General features: G+C 36.4%; 1 protein-coding gene across 12 annotated transcripts in view; it reads left to right on the top strand.

The window, feature by feature from the left end:
- LOC144246068 (uncharacterized) overlaps nucleotides 1–25093 on the top strand; it is a 195488-nt gene extending 170395 nt beyond the window's left edge. For 10 of the 12 annotated variants that reach the window (XR_013339741.1, XR_013339740.1, XR_013339738.1 and 7 more), the window contains one exon: nucleotides 22943–25093. The gene's annotated coding sequence lies outside the window, so the exon portion shown is untranslated. Of the gene's footprint in view, nucleotides 1–19505; nucleotides 19550–22450; nucleotides 22653–22942 lie in introns of all 12 variants that reach the window. The other 2 variants (XR_013339737.1, XR_013339736.1) reach the window with 2 other exon arrangements.
- The last annotated feature ends 884 nt before the right edge of the window (nucleotides 25094–25977 follow it).

The following is a 25977-nucleotide window of genomic DNA, read 5'->3' as shown; positions in this document are numbered from 1 at the left end:
TGACTGGAAAAATCTAAGACCACAAATGCAGTTTTGTCCTTATGCTGGTGGCAAAGAGTAGCATGCTCTTCTACAGAAATTTGGGAAATATTCTGTTCCACCCGGGCTCATAGGCCTAAAAGAGCAACAATCCCAGTGTCCATGGGCAGCATGAACAAACTGTCTGTGCTCCTACTGCTGAAGAGGCACCTTTATCTGAGCCTTTTCTATCTCTCTCTGGTCCTGTGCTGAAGCTGCTTCAGAGGGCAGGAACTCTGTGCACCCTGCAATTCAGGCACAGCTTTAGAGTTCTTTGTGCCTTGGAGTTAAATGGCCCTCTTATACTCAGTCACCAAAGATGTGCCCAGTGAGAGGAAAAGAGAAATCACCTGTAGGACCTCCTGCCTTTGCTGGTGAACCAAAGCCAGCCACCTCCTGCATCTGAGTCCACAGGGCAGGTACAGTGGCACCCTGGTGCTCCACCAGCATGCAGATATCGGCATCCAACAAAGGCACCAAAACCACAGCCAGACCACAGGGGCTGCAGAGGTTTTTAATTCTAAGCTGAATTTGAGAGTATCTTCTATTTCATCTGTATGTGCTTGGAGAATAGTGCATTCAAATTCTTGAATTGTGTGGCAGTGTTAATATTTGTCCACTCTTCCCCACCATGCCCTTTCCAAAGTATGAATCCAAACCAAGGGTGTAGTAGGTCTGGCAATTTCTCCCACTCTTCCCTTTCTCTTCCCACTCCCCTCCCAGATGACACAGAGTGACTATAGGGGGCAATACAACCTCACCATACACTTACAGCCTCTGTACGTCGGCAATATGCCACATTAATAGGTGGAAACATTTAAAAATCAGTTTTTACATCTTGCTTTTGAATAATTTGTGTCATGATACAAATTATTGTTACCTAGCCTCCACAAAATGGAAGGTTATAACTTCAGATAAGCTTTTACTGTTTTGATGTTTTTTGTTTGTAAGTGAAAGTTAATAAATAGTGATTTTATTTCATATTACTAATTCAAATTAAAATCTAAAATAAAACGAGCCATAAAAACCAAACTAAGGTAATCTTGAAATCCATTTGACATTGATCTAAGCAGAACTGCTCCAAGTCTGTATGTATCTCATATTCATGTAATTCAATCTATATGCCTGTCAATATTTCTGCTGCAGTTTAATTTCTTCAGATCAGCTTCTTTCCCACTTAATGCAGATTTCCAGAAGTTAGTCCACTTTACAGGGATTAAATTATATTCTTATATTGTCTGCTATTTTTGTGTAAAAATATTTACATATTAAAATTCCTGAATGAAAATCTAATTGTCATAACAAAAAAACCCCATATATTAATTTGGTCCTATTTTTCCTACATTGATTGATGTGCACTTCACAGTAAGCAGGCAAAGAATGGTAGCAAAGAGAATTTCCAGCTCTTCTTGTTCAATGGTGTAAAATTGTGTACCTGAGCTTTTCTTACTCAACCTTCCTGCTTTCTGTAAAGGAATAGGTAGAAGATGCAGAGCTGAACTTCTGTTAACATGATTAGAAAAGCTGTTGTTACAGACTATTTTCTATTATTTTAATTTTGTGTCATTATAATTTTTGACAGTTAGTGTTTACCAGAGTTTCCCTGAAGCAAAAATGATTTAATGTTCAACACACACATTAAAATGTGTTCTATTTTCATATGTTAAAGCTGATAGAATTATAATTTAAGCAGAAATATGTGCTTAACAGTGCAGTGCATAGAATCTCTGAACACAGATGAAACTGAAACTTCTATCTGAAGGGAAAACAAAGGCAGCAGTAATGTGCCTTAATAATTACAGTTAGAGCAATGTGATGGTTTTGTAATGAAATTCAAGCCCAGGTGAAGATAATGTGCTTTAGGTTTTGTTGTAGAAGTGAGGCATAGTTTGAAATCTGGGCTTTCATACTTGGTGACTTTATATTGGCTTTATATTGGCTCATAACCAAACCCATAATTTTCACTAGAAGTTCCTTTTCAATTTTCTCATCCATTCAAACTCAGATCTGACTGTTGGGTTCAGTAAGTCTCAAATTCTGGAGGAAAATCCACTGACTTCACTTAATGCTGAAAATTCTTAGTTTCTAATCCTCTAATGTGAGCACTTCAGGTTTACTCAATAGCTTACTGACCTTTACTTAGCCATGTACACATTTCAGTGGGAATTTTCAATACTTTTTCACTAAAAATCGTGTTCAACAATATTTCCTGATCATTAAGACCTGTGTACCTAAAGCATAGACCGAGAACATCTCCTACAAGATCAGAATACAGATTTATACCTTTTCACAATCTCTTTCTTTTTGTCATTTGTCAGATTCATGTGAAATTGAGTTTTAATAACTCCTGGTATTGGATATTGCTGGTGAGTGTGACCAGTTATGTATGGTGGTGCTTGGATTTGATCCTTCCTTTCCACTCTTAGTCCAAGAAGAATGCTCAAAGCTAAACTACAAAATAATCCATTGAGATTAATGGTCCATGTCTATCCACAAAAATAAAACCCAAAAATCCTCCAAAACTGCAAAACTGATTTTATGACTTTGAAGGAAGTCAAACCAACAAAAAAAATCAAACTAAAACTATATTTACATACACACCCTGGAAAAAGAGTTCAATAGTTGTATAGAATTCCACCTTGTTCTTTATTATGTATTGTGCTAAATATATTAGAGGCAGAGCAGCACTAGCAAAATTTTTAGTCTTTTTCAAGGGAAGTGCTGAGTAATTTGGTAGACTCATATAAAAATGGAAAATTGTTGCAGATAGCAGACTATACATCAGAATAGAAGAGACACTTGCAGGAAGATATAATACAGATCAATAATGGCTGGAAAATTTCTAATATGGTTTCTGTTGTTAAAACAGGATCAAAAAGAGATCCTGGAAATTAAGACCATTGAACTCCACCTCGCTTCTGGGGAAACTGATTGAGAGTCTAATTAAGGATAGAATAGTTCAGCATATGGATAAGTATAACCTAATAGGGTCACACCTGTACAACGTCGGTAGAGGGAAAGCATACTTCTCTAACCTGCTAAAGTGCCTTGGAAAAGTTAATAAATTAGAAGATAAGGGTGACCTAGTGAACATAATTTATTTGGATTTTCAAAAAATTCCTGATAGGATCCTTCATACAAGACTATGAAGGGGAAGACATAACTGAGGTAAGGGGGCAAAATCTCACAGCAGAATAAAAACTGAGTAAATGATGGAGAAAAACTTGCACTGAAAGTCTTTGCCTATAAGTGTAAAGAGGTTAATAGTAGGATGCTCTAAGGAGTCACACCAATGATACTTAATATAATTTTTAATGATTTGGAAATTATATCTGCTAAAACTGGCATTAACATTAGCTAGTCAAGTAAAGAAGATTGTGAAGTGAGGAGAGATTGGTTAGATTGACAACACATATATTTTACCTTGGATAAGTATATATTTTGGTACTCATTTCATAGGTTATTTTCAGTTCCAGCACCATATTTTACATCATTATATTCTACTGAAAATAATTTCTCTGCTCTCTGAGTAAGGATACAATAGATATCCCTCCAACAGCCATGTGGAATGATTTGCTCTCTCTAGGTATAGGACTAGACAGAGTTACACAAGAATGAGGAATTCCCATCTGCCAGGTCACTGAATCTTTTCCTCAGGGCAACCAGGCTGCATGGCCAGAACAAGAGCTGTGTTTATCATAAAAAAAAAAAAATCCTCCTTCATAAATACTTAAAAGTAAACCCCATTTTTGTTAGATCTTACTGGACTGTGTGTTTTTGAGGCACTCTTAATTACAGCGCTGAAACTGCTGCCCACTGTTATCTGCAGCCCAGAAGGCTGTAACCCACCACTGGTGTTTTTTGGGAGTTCTCACCTGCTCCTTCCCAGCACTCTCAATCCTGTCTTTTCTTCATGAAGTGTCAGGAGGAACAACATATCCTTCTGGTATCTCTGCTGGCTGTCACCTACTTCTAAAGATGATCAGGAACCCTTGGCTGATTGGGTTAATTCATAAGTGACTGAGCAAATTGGCTCTGGGGGTTGGAGTTTGAGTTTGGTCAGGGTTTTATCATTTGCTTTACTTTTTTCCCTACTTTCTTTTCTACACTGCATTGAATTTTGAATCTGTATGATTCTTTAAAACACCACCCACTAAAGTAGCATATGGGAAGACTATGACCTTATATTAAGTATATTATACATGAGATATTCTGTTCATGGTGTGCTGCAGATTTCACATCCATTCTGTCTAAACTGAAGTCCTTTCATTTTTTTAAAAATAGTTAAGTAGTTAGTGTTAACAGATGATATCTCCTTCAAAACCAAAATGGGTTCATCCAGTTTTAGAATAAGCAAAATGAAGAGATTTTGTGTTGCTTTCTATGATTATTTAAAAAAAAATCTATGTTACCATTTTTACTGAGCCAAAAAGGCAATCTTTATAAATGCAACATTTTGGACTATGAGTAAACACAGTAAGGAAAAAAGATTATTTATTGGCAAAAGAAATGTGTGGAAATCATAACACTAAAAATAGCATTTATCTTGATCAATAACTCATGCTTTTAATTTTTTTTCCAGAAAAATATTAATAGAGTTCTTTAAATAAAAAGAACCAATGCTTTCTTTTCCTCTTTTGTTGTTGAAACCCTGTTTGTATTTACATCCAGTCATTTAATGCCCATTAAAGAAGTAATGCTATGTTAATGTAAGGGAAAAAATCAATGCTACTCAGATCAGTAGCTGTGGGGAAACAGTGCAGCAGCTGGTTTGCAAACAGCAAGCCCACATAGATCAATGAAATTACAAGCTAAATCTGCTGATGCTCACAAACTGCTTCAGCATTGTGATGTCTAACCTTTCTCAAGTTCAAGATCTCTGGCAAGCCAGCAATAGCTAAATGAAGAAAAAAAAAAAAGAAAAAAAAGGCAGAAAAAAAAAAAAGGCAAGCACAAAAGAAACAAAGAAAGGACATAATGGGCTGGTGGAGAATTTTAGCATGATATATAATATTCCACTTTTGAAGTTATCAGTGTAACTGCAGGTTTGTAACAGATATAAAAGCCACTGTAATCTCCCAGTGAGCAAAGCTGCCATCTACACACTCTGGAGATTTTCTTCCTTAAGAATGTTCAAATCTGTCACATATTACCTTGAACTGTAACACTGGAGGGCTAGAGAGCACTTCAGTAATGTGGTTGTTAATGTGAATTCTAGAAGATAATTTATCAATGAACAAAAGTACAGCTTCTGTCATGTGCTATGTCTTTTATTTTATGGTAGGCTTGTAGCTCTTAAAATGGTTTGAATTTTGTTAACTTGTAAATTAAACATGCAGAATATTTGACTTGTTGAATGCAAGATTTATTTGCATATTTTATGGTATTTTTATGGTAAGGGAAGAAACCCCTTTTACCCCAAGGAAAACAACATTGGGCTTTATCAGTATCATGTGAATAACATGCCTGTCAAGTAATTCTTTTCGGGGCAGTCCTCACCCCATTTGTGCCACTTTTTTAAACACAGAAGCATTTTTCAGGCATTAATCAGCAAGAAGATAGGGGGAACCAATCTCTGAAGATTGCTATAAAATGGAACACATTTTATAAAGGGAAATAGGTTCATTTCAAGAGCAGAATAAAAGACATCTTGCATTTCCTTCAAATATTGACAGATGTATTTTGTGGGGAACAAAATGTGCACTTGACAAATATATAATTCTTATTGTCTACTGATGTCCTATTGCTTTACAAATATTAATTAAATGTCACAGTTGGATTCTGTTCTATTGTATCTGTTTTGTAGGTTGTAAATAAAAAAAAAATATCTAGAGGTTGGAAATATCTTTTTGGCCTTCCAGCCAGGGAGTAGCAAAACAGAAAATGGAAATCTTATTACCTGTCTGCTGTTATTATAGGCTTGCATTATTTTACACACCAAGCACATTCAAGAATCAAATCAACAGTGAGGTGAAGTGTGAGTATTTCTTGTACTGTCAATTGTTTCTGCTGAAATGACCATTTTTGGATTTGGCTTAAAAGTTGCTTTTCTTGTCTACTTTTCACAGATATTTCATAATAAAAAAATGAAGGAATATTTAAATTTTGAAATGTCACACTTCTGTTTCTCTTTTTCATGTAGATATAGATACAGCCATTTTCCTTCCATTGTAGATCGTTATGTCAATTCATTACTTTATGGTGCTGCTCAGCAGTGCTGATAGCCAGATATTTCCTGCTGGATGTGTAGGGAAGACTGATTGTGACAATAGTTACTAACAAGCTAAAAACTGACTGCATACATTAACATTGCTGGTGGTGTGCAGGCACTGGTGGAATCTCTCGTTCTACTCCACATAGTGGCTAGGAGTGAGAGAGAGATGCCCAGCAGAAGCTCAACTTTTTTTTTTCTTCCAAGCTTGATTCAAGATCCACAATGATTGTAAGGAAATAGCAGCATTTTCTTACAGGGTCATAGATCATCAACACCTAGGTGTGCTCATATGCAGGATAGGACTTCTCAAAACTTTGTCTTCAGATTTCATTCAGGCCTCTTTCTTTATTTGGAGCTTATTGAGAAAAGTCTTGTGAAACTGCTGAGCTAAAAAGAAAGGTCCTGTTGATGACAGCATGACCAGCATTTCTGCAAAAGTCTTTTTCTTTCGAAGAAAAATGTGAATTTGTGATGAAGACTTTGTGGTCATCATAAATAAATGAACAAGCTTCTACATGGAAAGCTGTTTCATGAAGAATGTGAGAAGCAAGTATGTGAAGAAAAGCAGTTCATCCAGTCTGTGTGCCTCGCTCAGGTTTGCTTTGTCCATCTGGCAAGCAATACTAGCCATTATTTTGTTGCTCTCTTTCCGTGCATTTTAGTTTGGCATCAAAGTATAAATCTTGCATATCATAAAGAGTACATCATTGCAGTGGAGAAACAAAAAGGATAATTGTGGGGGGTGCAATTGCATTGTTCAGAGATTTTTATTATAACAAAAACATCACCATGCTTGGAGAACCCCAGCAATAATTCCTCTTGACTGCAATAAGTACTTTTGAGGAAGAGAAGGCTAATGAGCTGCAGGCTTCCCTGCTGCTAAATTCATCTAACAACCCTCTCATGATGTTTTATGCTTTAAAGACCAATATGAAGTTTATAGATTGGTTGGATGCTCTTCTTTTCAGTATAGCTCAGATCCTGAAACTTTTCTGTTGATCTGAAAAGCTGGATACAGTTTGGTTACTAGTCAGCATCAGTTGTGAGCATTATTCAGTTACACTATCACACTGACCATGGAGTTACATGCTATTTTACAGAAATTTGTGGTTATGGATCCTCCCAATCACCCTGAATGTAAAAGATTTGTGTGGTGTGGAGTTTGGCCATATTCCTACATCTGCACAATGTGATGAGACTTCATCTCTGCAAGGATTGAAATCAAAATCCTGAAATTAGCATCCTGAAGTATCTCAACCTGAATCTTGATGCTATTGCTTCTATCTTGGTTATCATTTCTGATGGTGATCAAAATGAGAAAAAAAGAAATTAAAATACATTTTAATTTTTTTTTAAAAAGAAAGAGCATCTCCTTTGACAAATACGAATATTGTTGGGCAATCTTTTCCTCTGATCTCTGTTATCATCAGCAATGTGTATGTACTGAATTGAATTTGGATGAATAAGTGCTATGACAAAAAAGCTATACTTCTATTATATCAGAACATTGCTGGGAAGTACAAGCAGATCCCATGAAAAATGCTGTTTTGATGAGACAGCTAGGCCTCTAACCTCAAAGAGGATAGATATACCCTGGGTGCTCATTTGGAAAGAACAAAATGTTTCACATTGACTCAGTCATTGCACAGAAAAAATAATTTGTGAGAAATATATTAGTAAAATTCATACAACTTCAATGGAATAATGTTTTGAGGTATCAATTGTATTTGTACATGCACTGCAAATTTTATTTTAGTCAAATCCCAGTTTTACTGATTATTTTGGCTTAAATACAACCAGAATAGCATCATTCAAGAGCCAAAAAAAGCTGCACCAGTTTTTAGAGCATAAGGATCATTTTTTCCTGAACTCTTGAGAACATGTTTCTGCCCTTGGTGTATGTCACATGTGTGCAGTTTCTGCAAGGTTCTTCTCATGCTGTTCTGATTTCCAACCATGCTGTGACCCAGCATAGCTGGAAACACCTTGCAAGCCTCTTCTTCTCAAGCATTGGCAGATTGGTGAGGGGAGAGGATGGCCTTGCACTTGATGTGCAACTGAGCCTCTGGGACAAATTTTTCAACTCTTCTCATTCAAAAGCTATTTCTGAAATTTGGCATATCCATTATATGCTATGAGATGATCTGTATCCCTTAATGTGCATCCCTTTCTGGTTTGCTTCACTACTGGCAAGAAGCACTTAGAAGAGCTTTTATTTTCACCAGACCTTAAGGTTTTTAATGGCTGATCCTCCACTGCACTGGTTTTGGCTGGGATAGTGTCAATTTTTTTTCACAGTAGTTAGTGTGGGCTGTGTTTTGGATTTGTACTGAAAACAGTGCTGTTAATGCTAGGATGTTTTCATTACTGCTGATCAGTGCTTGCATTGAAGGCAAGACATTTTCTGCTTCTCACTTCAGTCCAACAGGGAGTAGACTGGGGGTCACAAAGTTGGGAGGGGACATGGCTGCAACACCTGACCCCCACTGACCAAAGAGACACTCCACTCCATAAGGCATCATGCTCAGCATATAAAGCTGAGGGAAGAAGAAGGAAGGGGGTGGACATTGAGAGTGGTGGTGTTTGTCATCCCAAGTCACCACTGAGCATAGTGGAGCCCTAATTTCCTGGGAATGGTTGAACATCTGCCTGCCTGTGGGAAGCAGTGGACAAATTCCCTTTTTTGTACTGCTTGTGTGCGTGGCTTGTGTGTATAACAGTTTATCCATCAAACTGTTTTCAGCTCAAAACAAGGGTTTTCTTACTTCTATTCTTCTGATTGTCTCCTCCTCCCTGTTGCAGTGGGAGTGAGTAGCTGTGTAGGACTTAGTTGTGGTTAAACCACAACACACCTTCTTTTCCAGAGCAAGATTTTCCTCTTTCAAAGAGCTGGGTTTCCATTCTGTCTCTTTGTCATTATTCTGCACTGAAAAGTGTTGGTTTCTGCTCTTGCACTGGCTCAGCAATCTTGAGCCCACAGTGAATAGAAAAAAACACTATGGAAAGGAGCTAAACTGTATTTCTCATCATGAGCAAAGATTTGTTCCGCAGCAAGGGTAATATGCAGTAAGAGAAACTCATATACCAATACACAGGGGTATAAAAACATTGCCTATACCACATTGACAACAACTGAAAAATAGCATAAGAGATGTGATGAGTTAAGTATATGTTGTGTATTTATCATACTAGGACTCCTTTCTCTGTGTCTGTCTCTGTCTGTCTAGCTGTGCACATCCTGTCTCCCTGAAACGGGAAATTAATGTGTTGGATGGGCTGTCTTTGACATTCATTTTCATCATTTCTATGCTTTGCAATCCAAACCAACTTTCTGATAATGAAGTTCATGTTAGAAGGAGACAGTGGACTTTCGTACATTAGACAGCCTAATTTGTGTGCAAGACTAGTACTGTTTTACTTTGTTCATTGTAGCAGCACTGCTAAATCTGTGCTGGTTAGTGGCCTTGTCAGCATTCCCATCACAAATTTCAGCTCATTACAAATTCCATTACAAATTTTAGGGCTTAAAAAACAACTGTTGCTTTTCATCAGTGGTGCTCCTTGACACATGCTTAGCCAGCAAGAAAATGATTTTGCAAATTTTGTGTTTAGATTGTTTTAGCCATTTAGCTCTTTCATTGCAGATGCCTCAAAATACAAAAAAAAAAAAAAAAAAAACCAACAAAAAAACAATGTGGGAAAATGGGAAACAAGTGAGGGTTTTTTGCAAAGATCAGCCCTGAAAGTGATTCAATTGTTCTTCAGCCTGCCAGCTCATGTGCATTTGATGTGTTTTAGTCCATTAAAAGGCAGTTACTTTAGAACAAAAATAGATACTCTAGATTGAAGGCTTTGGGTATCTCAGCAATGACAATCTCACTGACAACTGTTTCCCCTTTGCTAAGATGTCCATGCATACCTGATGAGGATCAGACCTGGACCTTTTCAGCTGCCAAATCTGTCCAGCTTTCTTAATTTCATACATGTGAAAGTTGGCCTTAATACTCAACTTAGTGAAGGACATCCCTGAGCATCTGCTTCCTCTATCAAATCTTCAGCACCATTTTTTTCCCCTAACTTTGCTTTAACCTTCAAAAATGGTGACAGACTCCCATCCCTAACCCAACAGATAGAACACATTCACTTTTACTTTACCCTCAGCACTAACTCCTCTTTTTTGTGGATGCTTTCATGGAATAATGTTGCCATTATTTCTGCTCAAGGTACATTACAAGCTGTTGCCTTGTTGCTGGCATCTTATTTGGGCTTCAGGATGGCAAATGTTATCATATGGGGCAGCTGGCCAAGTCAGTGCTCCAGGCAAGAAGCCAAGGCTGTCTTCTTTCTAATGTTTCCACTTTCTTTCATCCCTAGAAGATCCCTCTCTTCCTTTCAAACTGATACAGAAATACTATTAGAGAATTAATCATACCTCAGTTGTCTTGGGGAATATTCTTGATTTTCCAGTCACTAATGTGTGAAAATCTTACACTGGAATAATGCCATATGTCAACCTGTGGCAATATCAGGGAAATATCGACAGCATTTCATTAATGAAATGTTGAGCTTGAATGACCTGTGGGCTGAAAATTGAGGCTACGTAAATTTAAAATAGTCTCTCAGCTATCATTTGATCTAGGGTTCTCACATGAACAAAAATGTTGTCCCTGTGATCACCAGAAAAAAAATATTATTGCAAGTCAGTAAGAAAAGGTTGCCCAAAGACTAAAACTGAAAAACCTCTCATTTTTCTATGATAGAAAGACTTTAAAATTTTATAGTGGCTTTTTCTTTTCTTTTGTAGCCTCGTGATAGTGTTCTAAATAGGATCTCCCTAAATAAACTGAGTGTATGGGTGCATGTCACTGAATTTAAGAACTTCATTGTGAATTTCTGCATTGATTATATCATGTGTGTCTTTACACTAAATTCATGTCAGAGTAACCATTATAATCTCAAAATTATTATTACAAAAGAATTGGTTTTCAAAGACTGTTACTGACAAATTTTACCTGCATGTCTTCAAAATGTGAGGAAAAGAAGCCATGAAAAGCCAGAATAAGAAGTGCAAATTAAGCAACACAGCAGAAATATTAATTAAAAGAGGTTAATTGTGTTGGGGCAGGGTGGTGGGAAATGCTCTAATCCTCTCTATTACCATGTGGTGTTTTTGTGCTTGATCATTCTTGAGGCCAGGAAAAGAAGGGATTGGAAATTACAGCATGGAGGAGGAAAGAAATGTAATCAAGATTTTCATTTCTTATTATTTTGTACATTCCAATGGGAGGGAGAGAGCTGGGGTAGCCTGCTTTAAAAAAAAAGGAAAGTGTGCATATCACCGGGATGTCTCCAGAGAATGCCAGTCCTGTCTTGTGCAGTAAATTCTTGTGACCAACCCCACAGGGTAGCTGGATTTGTAAAATAATTAGCATAACTAGCCCTTAACAGTTAAATAATTTTAGAGATGTTCTTTCTTATTTTTGACCTTTCCTTTGAAATTAATTTCCCTTATTTGCAACTTTTAATTGTTTTTACCCTGTCTTTATAAAATAAAGTAAACTCAACCTTTTATTCTCCAATTATTTTTATTAGTGACCTGATAAAGATGAAATTTTCCCTAAGGATCAAAAAAAAAAAAAAAATAGTAGAATGTGCATGATTATTTGTAAACTCCTGTTTCCCACACAATTTATGAGTTTGCAGTAACCTACTGTGTCTTTTTTCCACCTAAACTACAAAATCCTTGTTGAAAGAAAACATTTAGTTCACGAGTTTTCAAAAAACTGCCTCTCTGCAAATAATAACTAAAAACATGTAGACAGTATGAAAAACATTACTTTAATAATCTGTCACCGAGATTCAAATCTGGATTAAGACAAATTTAATTCAAAATTTTATGAAAAAGATCCATGTAGAATTTGCAGAAACATAATGACTTGCAGGAAAATAAAATAAATAATTAACCCTCTCAGAAGTCATCCCCTTTTCCTTCAAAAGTATTTTAGTATTTTCATTTAAATCAATGTTTCTGGACCCATAAGGCCAACTTTTTAAATGTAAAAAGTGTTAATATCCTTAATTTCCTTACTTGCAGATATCTGTTTGAATTTTTAAAATAAAAAGGCCAAATTGGATGTGGTTGAGCTGAACAACCTGGTCTGGTTGAAGGTGTCCCTGCCCACAGGAGGGGGGTTTGAAGTTGATGATCTTCAAGGTACCCTTACAACCCAAACCATTCTACAAATCCATGATTCCACAAAGGTTTCTCTGCCAGCTATTACTATTGCTGAGACATGATTTTGTTTCAGTTTTGAAGGTCCCTGGATGGCAGCTGGGGTGTTCACAGTCTGGACAGTAGGACATTTGCAATTGTGGCTGGAAAGCCAGCAGGCAGATATTTTATGCAGTATTTTTCTTGGCAATCAGTTGTGGGTTTTGTTGTTGCTGTTGTTGGTTGGAAATTTTTTGGGAGGAGGGTTATTTTGTTTGATTTTGGTGGAAGTGGGGCTGTAAAATATTACTTAACTGCAGAGATAATTGTTGTGGGTGAATAAAATGTTGGTAATCAGTTACCCAATACTTAGAAAAGCAAAGTCCCAAAATAAACAGCCACATAAAGAGTAACTAACAGAAACCTGACTCACAAGAGCTGCCCTGTTATGTCTCAAGATATATGTATATATGAAATTAAGCAGAGAGTGACAACTTAACTTGGATTTTGTTTTCTCTTTCCTCTGTCAAATTTGTTAAGTTTCTCTTAACCCTCCTATGATGCCAACTGGTGTTTTGTCAGCTACAGATTTAGGAGAATGTCAGCACATTCTCAAGGATTTTGGTTGCCATGGATAAGTGTATTTCTTTGATTTTTCTGGGACGTTATATATTAATAAGCAGGGTATTTTGTTTACTTTTTTATGCATATTTAATTTTTCAGCCTATTCATTCCTTTAAATTTTGACAGAAAAAGTATTGCAGAGTGCGGGGCCAGCTCAACAACTGTCAAACTTCTGCCAAACTTTAAAGGTCAAAATCAACTGTGACACCTACAGTTCAAGTGTAATTAGTTGGAGATTTACTGGGATTTTATGGCAATCTCCCAGTAGCTTAGGAGTGACATGATATCCAACCTTATGGGATCCCAGGAGAAGTACAGGTGGATGTGAGGATAAGCAGCAAAATATATTAGCTAACATACTGCATCTTTAGCAAGTCATCAGTCTCCTAAACTGTGCATGGAACAAGAGAGCATTCAGTATTTTATTTAAAATAAATAACCTGCCAGTCTCTGGCATGGCCATCTAGTACAAAGTTGATGTATTTATTTAAAGCTTAGCTCATTCTGTATGTTCTTGGATCATTAAACTGAAGGACTCGTACAGTCGTGATTTTTAATGAAGCATGTTTGAATAATTATGCTAATTTGCAAAGCACTAGAATCAAATCAAGTGATCAAAGTTTTCATGATTGCTATCGTGTTTTTGTAACTTCCCCCATCACTGATTTCTGGATAGATTCTAACCCTGGCTGCTTTTCTTTTTTTTTTTTTTTTTGTCATTTATTTAGAAATTGCCACTAATCAATGTAGAAAGTTTAAAAAAATTACACTAGAAAAGAAACATTTTTTGTTTTATATCTCCATAGTGGACTTTGTATGAGTTTGAAAGTAATATAGCTCTAACAGACACCAGCCTAAATACAGCCTACAATCAATACTGTATTCTACCTTGACAGAAAACTGAATTTTTATCTGTTAAATGTGTGAGCTTGGGGCAGCTCTGTGTCTGAAGTGGTTTAAATCTGAAATGTGATGTGCTGCAAAGAAAGTTGATTGACATCTTTGTTTATTGAAAAGTATTACATGAACAACAAAACACGGCCAGATACAGAACACTCCATTGCAAAGTGCAGCTGTGTTATTTTTCAATCCTATGTGTTCTGCCCCTTTGATGCCTGTCTGATATAATAAAACTGCAAGGATCTTCTTTGATTCAACAGTAAAAAATTTGGACAAGGGTGAGATATGGAGATATGTGTTTGTTGCAGGGGTAAAAAAAAGAGTTTTAAGTTTAATGCATCTGAAACTTAAAATAAATTAGTATACATTTAATAAGCAAGTTGTCTGAGTCTGCTTGAAATATTTTTAAGTATGCATTGTAAGAGGGAGAAAAGAACAATGATGACTAATCTTAAAACATTAAATATGCAGAATACAGAATTAAGTTACATTTAAATTTCATGTTAGAATAATTATGCTGTTCATTGACATTTTCCCATGTTTTATTAAATCTTTATTATGTCAAGGTAAATAGAGGTTAATTCTGCTGTTATCTCTTCCAGTAAAGCATTATCTTTAATCTTGCATTAATAAAACTGTAGTAAGTTGCACAATGTGGCTAATCACCATAGACTAATTTAGACCATTCTAAAATCTTTCCTTTACAGTACAGTGTAGCTTAAAATAGATGTTACCAGAAAACATGGAACATAATTTAACTTATAGAAAAAGAATGTTTTTCTCTAGGAAATTTATAGCTACATTTCCTTAATACATTGACTTATTGGCAAAATACAAGAGCTGCAAACTTCCATCTCTGTTCTTCCTTTCTAGTGTTACTTTATCTTTAGTAACTGCAAGTTTCTTTGACTTGCTTCTGACACAGCACAAACTGTTAATAAGAAGTTTTTGTCTTTAGCTCTTTTCTGTAGAGTGCTCACCTTAAGCACATTTCTGTGGTAAGCATCGAATGCAAAATCCCATATCTTTGATTCCTGTGCACCTCTCTTCAGTCATAGATACCTAAAGGGGTTCACAAAAATACACTGCACTGTAGTGAGGACAACACACTCGCTGCAACATTACTTATGTCTGCTTGCACACTACTCTTGACCCACAAAGTCTCAGCCGGCTCATCATTCACCTTTAGGCAGAGCTCCAGGCATCTCTGCTGCTTTCACATACAGGCAAATTCTTCCTCCTTTCCATCCTAGCCCATCCCTCCTGAAGGTCTGGTATCCCCCATTGCAGCACTGCAGTTGTGGAAGCTGTCCCACAACATCCATGTGATCCCAGTAGGTTCCTAGCCCTGCAAGTGCATGCACAGCTCAAATTTCTTCTCTTTGTTCCTCATGCCATGTGCTAATGCATATTTAGATGCACTTTACAAAACCTCTTAGAAAGTCCTATCCCTTAGAAAAACCAGATTTTGTAACTCAGAGTCTACATGCACTTTTTTTTGGGAGGGGTTTATTCAACTTAAAGAGATGATATGTCTCTTATTGCACTTAAGCTTACATGCTGTGGTGGTTTTGTGGTTTATTTATAGTATTATAATTTTGTTTGTTATTCTTAGCTTTAAATTTTTGTTTTCATCAAACTACAAAATTCCCCATTGAGTTTCATCAGGTTTGCATAGCAAATCAATCCTCACATCCTTCCTGCAAACCACATTTTCATTTTGTCAGCTTCTGTGCAAAGCCCTCCTCAGACCCACAAGTAAGTAAATGGTCAGTTACATTTTCTCATTAACTCTATTTCATTATCTGGAGTGTCCATAAAGTTATTATTTTAAAAGCATGAATATCAATATATCTGTAAAGGGCATTTACCAAGCAGCTTCAGTGCTGCTAGGAAAGAAAGAACTCATTTTGAAAGTGCACTTGAGATCCATGCAGAGAGTGGGATAATTCTGTGGTTGCATGCTGGTACAGCAATATGATCAGAGCACTAGAATATATTTGCTGCTGCATGCAGGACTAGTTTTCAAGATTTCTTCCCAGTGTGTCTTTCCAAGATACAACCCAGCTGAGAAGCACCAGTAACCAAAGTTACTCAACTAAGCATTTAGACATGTCCAGAGGATCAAATTACAAAACAAATAGTTTTTAATAAAAATAGTATTACAGTGACATTTTTTCAGCCCTACCTGTACATAAATAATATGAATCATTATAAGCTGGTAACATGCAGTCTTATTTAGATATTTTATGTGGAAATTCTTTGCAATAAAAATGAAAGTATGCACGGCTTGTTAGAACTCAGGCTTATTCACATACTTGGAGTGTAGACATTGCATGTTGAACCTTTAACTAGAAGTCATATCTTGTTTGTCTGAAATTAACTCTTCTAATGCATTAACTCCTACCATTATATTGAGCTTCATTATAGCATTTAAAGACAAAAAGAACACAGACCTTTTTGAAATAATCTGGTTGGAGTTTACTGGTTTTGCCCCGGTTTCTCTTTGGCATATAGGAACTACTCACACCTGAAATACAAATGCAAGCCTCTGAGATGGGAGTCAACCGAAAGGGAAACAAATATTAGCATAAATCTCCAAGACATGTTTTATATGGTCCCACCTCTTCTTTTTCCCTACCTGTAGGATGACCTGAAGTAAGATTTTTCTTATTGGACATGTTTTGGGCAAGGAGCTGTTTTCCTCAGTGTTTTACAAGCTCTGATGCCAGTGAGGTGGTACATAGACTCTCAGTAAGTATTGAAAGCCCTCTTTAAAGTGGAAATATTCAAAGCATGCAGGAGTCTCTAAGCATCTGTTCCAGGGACACATTAATGCACTTGAAAGGATATTAAAGCTTAGCACAGAGGAAAAAAAATAGAAGTCCTAGTGGCAAGATGTAAAACTGCTTAACAGAATTACATCCAGAACTTTGTGTATTTGATCTGAAAAAAAATAAATCATCTTACAGTTGCTCACATTAAAGCTGCATGTCGGTTTGGGAGCTTTTAGGATCTTGGACAGGTTTCATTCCTCTGGTTCACGTAAGCTCTCTGTGTATTTGTGCAACTGCTGAACCTCAGAGCATGATTTCTGGTGACCCCATGCACTGTCTGAGGATTTGCCTAATGTGCAAATTTAAGACAATCATTATGTATAGTAAAAAATTATTATCCACCTTTACCCCAGTACTCAGTTGCTAATAGTGGTCATGGCTTGATTCAGAATCCTCCTCAGTTTAATGCTTCCAATTAACTCGCATGGTTTTGTGGCTGACTTGATGGCCCAGATAAAGGCTGGGCTCTTCTGAAAGATACCAAGATTCATTTCTGACTATGGGATAAGGAAAGCCTCGAGCCATGGTTCAGCTCTAACTACTGGTGCATTAGGAATGTCATTCAGACTTGAGTAACTCTAGACTCTTTATAGAAGTCAGATTAAGATACAGAAAAGTGGAGCACTGAGAAAGAGTGAAGGCATCTTCTGACAAATGCAGTAGCTTGAGACTTGCTCTGGGTCCAAGTGGTTGGTCTGCAAGGAGAAGAAGGGCTGGTAAGTCCTGGAGGATGGAAGGCAGAGGCCATGAGAAGCATATCCCTGTGCTGGCCACTGGTCTGTTGGTGACAGAGTCAGGCATGACATTGAAACCTATCCTCTGAGATAAAGTTGACTTTGGTGTGAAAATTAAAAAAAAAAAAAAAAATACTATGAAAAACAGAACCTTATAAAACAATGTGCAAAATTCTGTCCTTGGCCTTGTGTTGTCCAGAGCCTCATGATTTAGCGATCTTGTGAGATGGTGACTAGGGGACATTGTACTAAAAAAAAAAAACAACTTAATTTCTTTTTTTTTTTCCTTAAGCCAAGGAAACAGCAATAGATTGAAATGGCAATCTCTTGTACTACATTAAATAAATATTACAAATGGAAAGGAAAGAGCAAACTGATTACCCTAATATTAAGAGCATCAAGAGGAATTTATAAATATCTTTGCATGTTCAGCACCCAGTCCTGCACAGGGCATGTTAATTCTTGTCACAGAATTTGAAATTCATTTAATCAGAACAGAGCCTTTGAGATGTTTCACACCTGCAAGTGCATCAAGTGGCTAAATTTTGCAGTCATTCTCTATGATATGACCTACATATCTCATTACAACACCATGTTCACTACAGGTGCTTCCTACAAGAACATTTGCATGAATAAAAACATGATTACTCTCATATAGAGTGAATACTAAAATGTGTGCTACATATAGATGTAATATCTAACAGGGGTTTTCATTTATATTTATTCTTAATTCTGAGTAATATTTAAAATAATTTGTTAAAGGACACTTTAACATTTTCACTTTTACATATCCCTTTTTTAAGGATGAGTTGATGATATCTTATGTATAAGCAGAATACTTTCATTAAAAAAGGAAAAAAAAATCTGTAGATAGATGAAAACCGGTTTTAAAACCACTTTTATTTTTAGACAATGAAAAACCTATATCTACCTAAATGGTTTGAAGTTTTAACAATTTCTGAATGCTTAATTTTGACTGCTTTAATGATGATTGTTCAGTACCCATGAATGTTTTGCCACCAAGTAATATCTTCTTTGTTTGTGTGACTATAATCTGAAGGTTGCCACAATATCTAATAAAACTGTTTCCAGTTAGAGAGGCATACAGACAGGAGTAAAGGGCTGTTAAAACACATAGCATCCAAAAAGAAATTCACCACAGCCAGTAATGAGCATACACGTCCTTTATTCAACTTCTGGTAAGTTTGTAGTGCTCTTTATAAAAGTGTGATTCAATGTCTTTCATGTATATTGTCGTATATAAGAACATTTCAAGATGAAATGTACTATAACTGGTCTTACTGCTGATACATCTTCTTTAAAAATAGTCCAAAAAATAACTCAGAAGAGAGTAGAGCAGATCAAAGTGTGAAGACCTGTGTATATTTTCACATCAGGACTTTAACGGTTTCAAATCTTCCATGCTTCTAGTGAAGAAAACTAGTGCTGCCTCCAAGGTCACCAGTGTCATTTTTAGGGCTAATCAGCAAGGTTTTAATGAAAGACCTTTGTCCTCCTAGTGACTCAGGCTCAGCCTCTCCATGTAAGCATTATGCCAGTGATGGAAATAAATCTGAAGTCAAACAAGGTATAGATGGCAATGAGGATTTTTTTTTCACAGCAAACAATTTTCCTCACTTATATGCTTATATTTGCATGTAAATGCATCTTCATTTAGATATGTGCGCATACATCTATATATTAAATAAAATTATATTTCTTACATGTGTTAATACTTAGAAAACGTTAAAAGATGTTTTCACAATAAATGGAAGCGACAGCAGCTGTTGGTTATTCAGCAATTGAGATCAATGCAGTATTATTCTTCATTTGGAATACAGAAGTGTAATAATTAGATAGGTGGGAGATTCAGGAATCTCCACAATGTAGACTAACTACTTGGTGTAGTATACAGAAATTGGATGCAATTGTACACATATATACTTATCTATTTGTTTTCTTTCCAGTGAGGCAAAGACACTGCAGTCCCCAAAGGACGTTTTTTTCCCTGGTATGTTCAACTATTTTTAGCATTCCTCAGCAGTGCACCAAAAAGGAGAATTATTTTATCTCTGTGGGGGCCTGTGAATTTCATGCAATGTGAGCTTCTGTAAACAGAGTTCAAAATGTATTAGAAAAAACAGGTTAATTTTTACAGTAAGAGGTTGAAATGTTGAACTGCCCTACTGTGGCAGTGTGAAGCATCCCACAGATAACGGTGGGGGACCCAACTCCTAAGAGCTACACAGAATATAATACTATTTACTGTTTTAATTGTAGGCAAGAACTCTATTCTATTCCTGGAATTTGTAGTTCCCTTTAAAGTAGAAATAGGGTAATACTTCAAAATCTGCTTAACATATTTAATATCCTTAATTTGATGTTTTTACTTTCAGATTTGTTTGTATTCAAAATAGCAGTAATTGGCAACTGAAGTTGAATCATAGCATCTGGGTTCTAGTCTATTCATGACATCAGTATATTTTTACTGCTTGTAAACATGCCCTCAGATCATCACAAAATGTCACGGAATTTGAATAAGTAGAAAAAGCAGAGAGAATTTATGCTGCCATTGCTCCAAACACTACACACAGCGTGTGTTGATGGGGATTGAGTTAGAGATAAACTGGCCCAGAGGAAAGGCAAGAGCAGGACTTCTTATAATGCTCTTCCTCCTCTTCCACCTTCAGTCTGAAATTTAGACTAGTAAAGAGGAAAAGAAAAAAGACTTTGTACTTACAATTGGTATGTAGACTGAGAAGGAAAAGGGGGGTTTTAGTCTTAGAAAGGGGAAGACCCTCTTCAGAAAACTGGAAGGAACTCTCTTTGCTCTCTTCAGAAGATTTTACTGAATACTACAGGTTTACTACAAACTTCTGTTAACTGTTTATTCACTCTGACAATGAATGACATTTAATCCTGTGAGGGTCATACTCTGAGGACTGAAAAATACTATTCTTAGAGTGCAGACTAATAAACTTTTCATTTTGGAGCTATAGGCACTTTTCCCCTCAGTATACTTTTTCAATTTATGAAGAACATTTGTATTGTAAACCTCGAGGCAAATATATACATATATTCAGACCTACACATGTACTAAGCAGAGGTCCTGGCTGGTAATTTAAAGGGGAGCCAGGAAAGCCAGAAATCCCATAGGTCATGGAGTCCAAACTCCTTGATGGGAAGAGGCAAAGTCCTAGCACCACAGCAGTCTGATGCTTCAGGCCAGAGCAAAGTCCTTGAGACATCAAAATGTGCAATTGCAACCTGGTTTCTAGCAGGCAAGAAGCCAGTGACAAATATTACACGTGTAATGAGTAATTTGTATGCTGGCAAAATGCAGCGTCTTTATAACTGAATGAGACATTTGATTCTGAAGTGTCTTGAGTTCTTTCTTCCTTGGTCAAATATTGGTGGGGGGGGGTGGGTTTTGAAACTCCACTGGGGCTCATGATCAGTGTGTACATCCATAGTGTTCTTTTGGTTCTGACTTTCACATGTGGATGTAATTTGGTGATAGCCAAGAAGAGTCTCAAAAAGAGTTCTTCTGAAAATCTACTAGATATCCCAAAATATGAAAACTCAAAATGCTAAAAAGTTAGTCTTTAGGAAATACTATCAGTGTGTTCCCTAAAGGATATGACATGATGCAAAATAAGAAAAATTCCTGTCTGAATAAGTGAATTTAAGATCAAATATGTTGTAGCCAGATCTCAGCTGGGAAGAGGAAGCCTATAATGGTGAACTGTATAAATTTGTATGTCTCTTGATTATGGTATAAACAGAGTACTAGAGAACATGGCCTAGAACTTCAAGTATCACACAAAAGCCTGAAATTTGCCTTTGTGCCTGAAATTTCCCTTTGTGGTGCTTGTTTCTGTACTTGGAACAATGAAAATTATTAGATATAATAATAATACTAATACCACCATTTTATATAAAGATCTGTGGTAGGTCACTTTTAGAAACCTTTATGAAATATCATACATTTATCTGCAACTGGGCACTTAAGAGAAAGAGACATAGAAGTCATTGCCAGTAATTCCTTAAAAATTATAACCCCCTTTAAAAGATATTTTGAAATAAAAATGTGCAAAAATATCCATATAAACCATTACCTTTTCCATTCCTTACCTAGGATAAATGTTATCATGCTGAAGGGAATCAGCCCCTATAACCTGGGCTTCTGATTGTACTCCCTCTCTAATTATTTGTGGAAAGGGTGCTCACTAGGAAAGGTAGTCAATGATTAATTTTATGTGTAGTTTCCTTCATTCAATGAAAACCTAGGTAAGTTCTCCCTAAAGGAGTATTTAAAAAAATATTTGTAAAAAAAGCACCTTTTGGACTTGAATTCACCATTATTTTCACAAAATCATCAGGAGCTGTTACTATATTGATGAACATGTGGTGACAGCATTATCTATAAAATCCTTTTGCAATTTGCTGGGAAAAAAGAGATCTCCACATTCAAGTAAAACTTATTGCTTTGCTAGCCCAGCATGAGGAATTCCTGATTCCCCACTTGTCTGCTGTGTTTAAATATTATAACTCAAATATGCTTACATAAAAGCTTATTGATTGGAAGAATCACTTGCTTTTTGTGCATTAGTTAACCAGGCTGCTGTTTTGAAATCTGTCCAGGAACCCACAGTGGAACCTTTCCTAATCCATCTGTTTAAGTCTCAAACGGTTTCTCTGCTCCAGTCACTTACCAGCACTGCTGGAATGTTAGTGCTTTATGATTAAAGGATATTGTTGTTCTTTTCATCCATCATCCTGGAGTTTGCTATTAATAATACAGTCCTTTTTTCTTTCTTTTTTCCTTTTTTTCCTTTTTTTTTTTTTTTTTTTTTTTGCTGTTTCCTTAAAAAGCTGCTTAGATTTCTGTTCTCTGTTTTCCCTTATTCAGATCAGTCTTTTACAGCAACGAAGGTAGATGGACGAAAAATAAATTGCATCACTTCTTTCTGGAAATATGCACTACCTTGCAGTATTTGAAAAATGAATGAGGGAAAGACAAAAGAAAATTAAGCTAAATGTGAGAGAGGAAAAGATGGAATTGTGATTGGAGAAATCAAACTATACAGAACACTCTGTGACTCTAGAAACATGTATGAATTATTGCTTATCCTACTCATAGTAATACCTAAATGCATGTGATTGTGATTAAATTATATTATTGGGGAAAAGTCTGAGATTTAATTTCGATTCAGGTATACTATAGTATGTGAAAACGAGCCCACTATACTTTACTAAAATTGCTAAGCTCTATTTGGATATAACTGTTGATCAGTGACATTTCAAACAATGAGGAACCTTCTTGGATTTTCTATCTCTCTCCAAAGGAAATGGGACTTAAATTAAGAAAACAATAAGGATTTTTTTTTTTTTTCCTTTACAGGTGGATAGGAGTCATGGATGTTAAAGGAGACATTAACCAGGCTGTTGTGAAAGATGTGATACCGGCTTTGGTCAGTGGGGACAAGTGTCATCCTGAGAGTTCTCCTCTCTGGGACAGGAAACCGACGGAGCGAAGCCCTGAGAACATGCCCGACACTTCATATTCAATCCGCAGACCTATAAAGAGATGAAAAATGAGCCTTGTCCAAAGCCCTTACTTCAGCACCCAGTGGCAAAAATAAAATGTGAGCTCGGGACCAGGTCTCTTTGAAGCTGATTTTTTCTATTTTTTTTTAAACACTCCAACAGGCCTCTGGTGGTTACAGGTATTGATCGTCAGAAAGTAATCTGTTCAGGTTTGGGGGCATGCCAGACCGAATCCTGGAGTACGTTCCTTCCTCTCCAAGGACACGTTGAGCTTTTTACTGTCCACACTAGCATGCTTGTCAGCTGTCTGGCTTCTTTGTCTTTACTGCTTTCCCTGTTTGTGGAAAGCCTGTAATTAAACCTCTCTTATACAAATATTATACATTGCTACTCTTGAATTTTCTGCCAGTGCTGAAGGTTTTTTACCCCATTTTTTAACCCTCATTTTTCTTCTATAATCATTATTTGATTCCCTCTGGCTGCCTGCTACTTATTTGTAGTAGTACCATTCATCCATTGAGACTTTTCCATCTGTCACACAGTTTTGCTTTCTCTCCCCAGCAGCTTTCTTCTCCTACTGTGCTATGCTTGATTTTTTGGGTTTAGTTGCATGTTTGTATGCTCTTTTTAGTATTTTAAAAAATGCTTCAGTATTCAGAAAAAATACAACAAGAAGAGAAAAAAACCCCAACATAGTAAAGAGCAGCTCAAATCCAACACCATGCACAGAAATAGGATGAGGAGTCTGAGATTCATGGTGAATTAAGGAATCAACACATATAGCCAGGGCAGAACTAGTAGCTAGACCTTACTCTCTGAATTGTTTTCATTGCCTTCAAAATCTTTCCAGTTTTGTGCTAGATAAATAGGTGATGTCAGGAAATGTTGCATTCCCTCTGCTGTACTGACTCCCTTTGCTGTATTGATTATAAAGACTATCTGAAGAAAACCAATCCTCAGTATGAGGTGCAATACTGTGGTTACTTTAAGAAAATAATGTTTTAAAGTGTCAAACAGTCCCTTACTAAAACAAGATCATGGCCATATCCTACATTTAAAATTAAATGAGCGATTTTTGTTTGCAGATACTAGATATTAAAAAAATGCAGCACTTGTTAGTGTTTCCCACATGAAATGCAAGAAGGGCTAAAGCCAGCAGCATAATCCCTCAGAATTATTGTTTTTCCTCTGTGTATCTTCAACCACTATTAAAGCAAATATTAGTTTTTGATTTGAGCAATAATAGGAAATTTAACAGCAGCTCTACAGATCATTTGTGATTGAATGAAATCTCAAATCTTTAGTCTTGGAGAACTCACAAAATTACCTGCTTCCAATAACACATTTTGAATATCTCTTTATTATTTTTCTCCTCTTTTCCTCTTATGCATCTTATTGTATCTTCTTATGGTCTTGTTTCAAAATTTCCTGCAAGTTTATTATTATTATTAGGATTAGTAAAAAGGATGTGTTGTGTTTTCAGAAATCTTTTTTCAGTAGAAATGCTTCCATTGTTTATAAAATTGCTTCTCTGGCTGTATAGAAAGTGCTGGTAGTCTCCAAGCAAACACAAAAGCTGTGAGTTATCCTTGTGTGAATGGTAATCCCCAGAAAGTTCCCTTTGCTACCAGCTACTTCATTGCACAGTTCTGAGAATGAAGTGGGTGGGAAAAAAAATCAGAATTTTCAGTATGTACATGTATAGGCAAATGTCTGAAAATATAGGTGTTTTACAAAAATCCTAGTTATGAAGTGTCATCATGTGAAAGTAAGAGTCATTCAGACCCAGCTTTTACTTTACCTGAACCTTAAGGTGCTTTCCAAAGGAAAATAAATTGTTTCTTTTCTGGAATAAGTTATGAAAATAAAATTTATGAAAATGAGTGAAAAGGCAAAAGGGGAAGGAATGTGAGAGAGGCAAACAGCTCCTGCAGTCCCTCCTGACCACTGAAAACTTTTGTGTTGCTTCTCAAGAATAAATGATTAAAAAATAAAAAGGATGAAAGTGGTTTTTTGCATTTGTGTATGTAATCACAAATTCGATGGCTCCACTGCATGATCAATGTAAACCTGTATCATTCAAGTTCTGTCCTGCCTGCTCTGGAAGACCATCAGTAGGTGAAATTTCACTGCTGCACAGGGAAGCTTGTCCAAAGCTTTATTAAAATAAGAAACTTAGGTCTATTTCTTTTTTTTTTTTTTTTTAATCAGAATGGATTAAGCAAATATATAATTATCTTCTACACTGTAGTCATTGCTCAAATGCCTCCTTCCATTTTCTTTGGTTTAAGGTTAAACATGTTCACTTCCTTTGGGCTTTCTCCACAGGCCGGTTGATTTACATTGGACTCCAGCTGATCCACTTCTTTCCAACACGAGGGCTCAGAGGAATGTGCAAACCTTCACATGACACTTCCTGGGCTGCACAGATAGATTATTTCATCTGCTTTGCAGATGTTGATAGGATTTTTCAGGTAGCCTCACCACATTCTTTGAGTCTTTTTTGAGGTTATTAAATTTCTATTCATTTGTTTGTGTATACAGCAAAATGAAGTAAATTTGGGTGGCAGTATGATGAAAGAAATAGGGCAGGGCCCTAACAGCTATGAAACCCAAAACCAACCTGGCTTGTGGATGTGGTAAATCAAACAAATGGCCTGCATGGTCTTCTGAGTTAGTTTTTGGTAGTCCTGTGAGCAGCAAGGGGTTGGATTCTATGATTTTTACAGGCCCCTTCCAAGTCAAGATACTCTGTTCTGTTCTGTGGAACATGAGGGGATGCTAACACCAGTGGGAATCTTTACATGTGTAGGAAAACATTCTCATAACCTCTAGGGCTGGGAGCTTGATGTGAAAGGCCAAGTTCTGAAAGTTTTATCCCCATATGTG

Source organism: Lonchura striata, chromosome 3 (assembly GCF_046129695.1).
Source record: "Lonchura striata isolate bLonStr1 chromosome 3, bLonStr1.mat, whole genome shotgun sequence".
Lineage (NCBI taxonomy): Eukaryota > Metazoa > Chordata > Aves > Passeriformes > Estrildidae > Lonchura > Lonchura striata.
The sequence above is the reverse complement of the archived record's forward strand: the minus strand, read 5'-3'. Positions and strand labels throughout refer to the sequence as shown.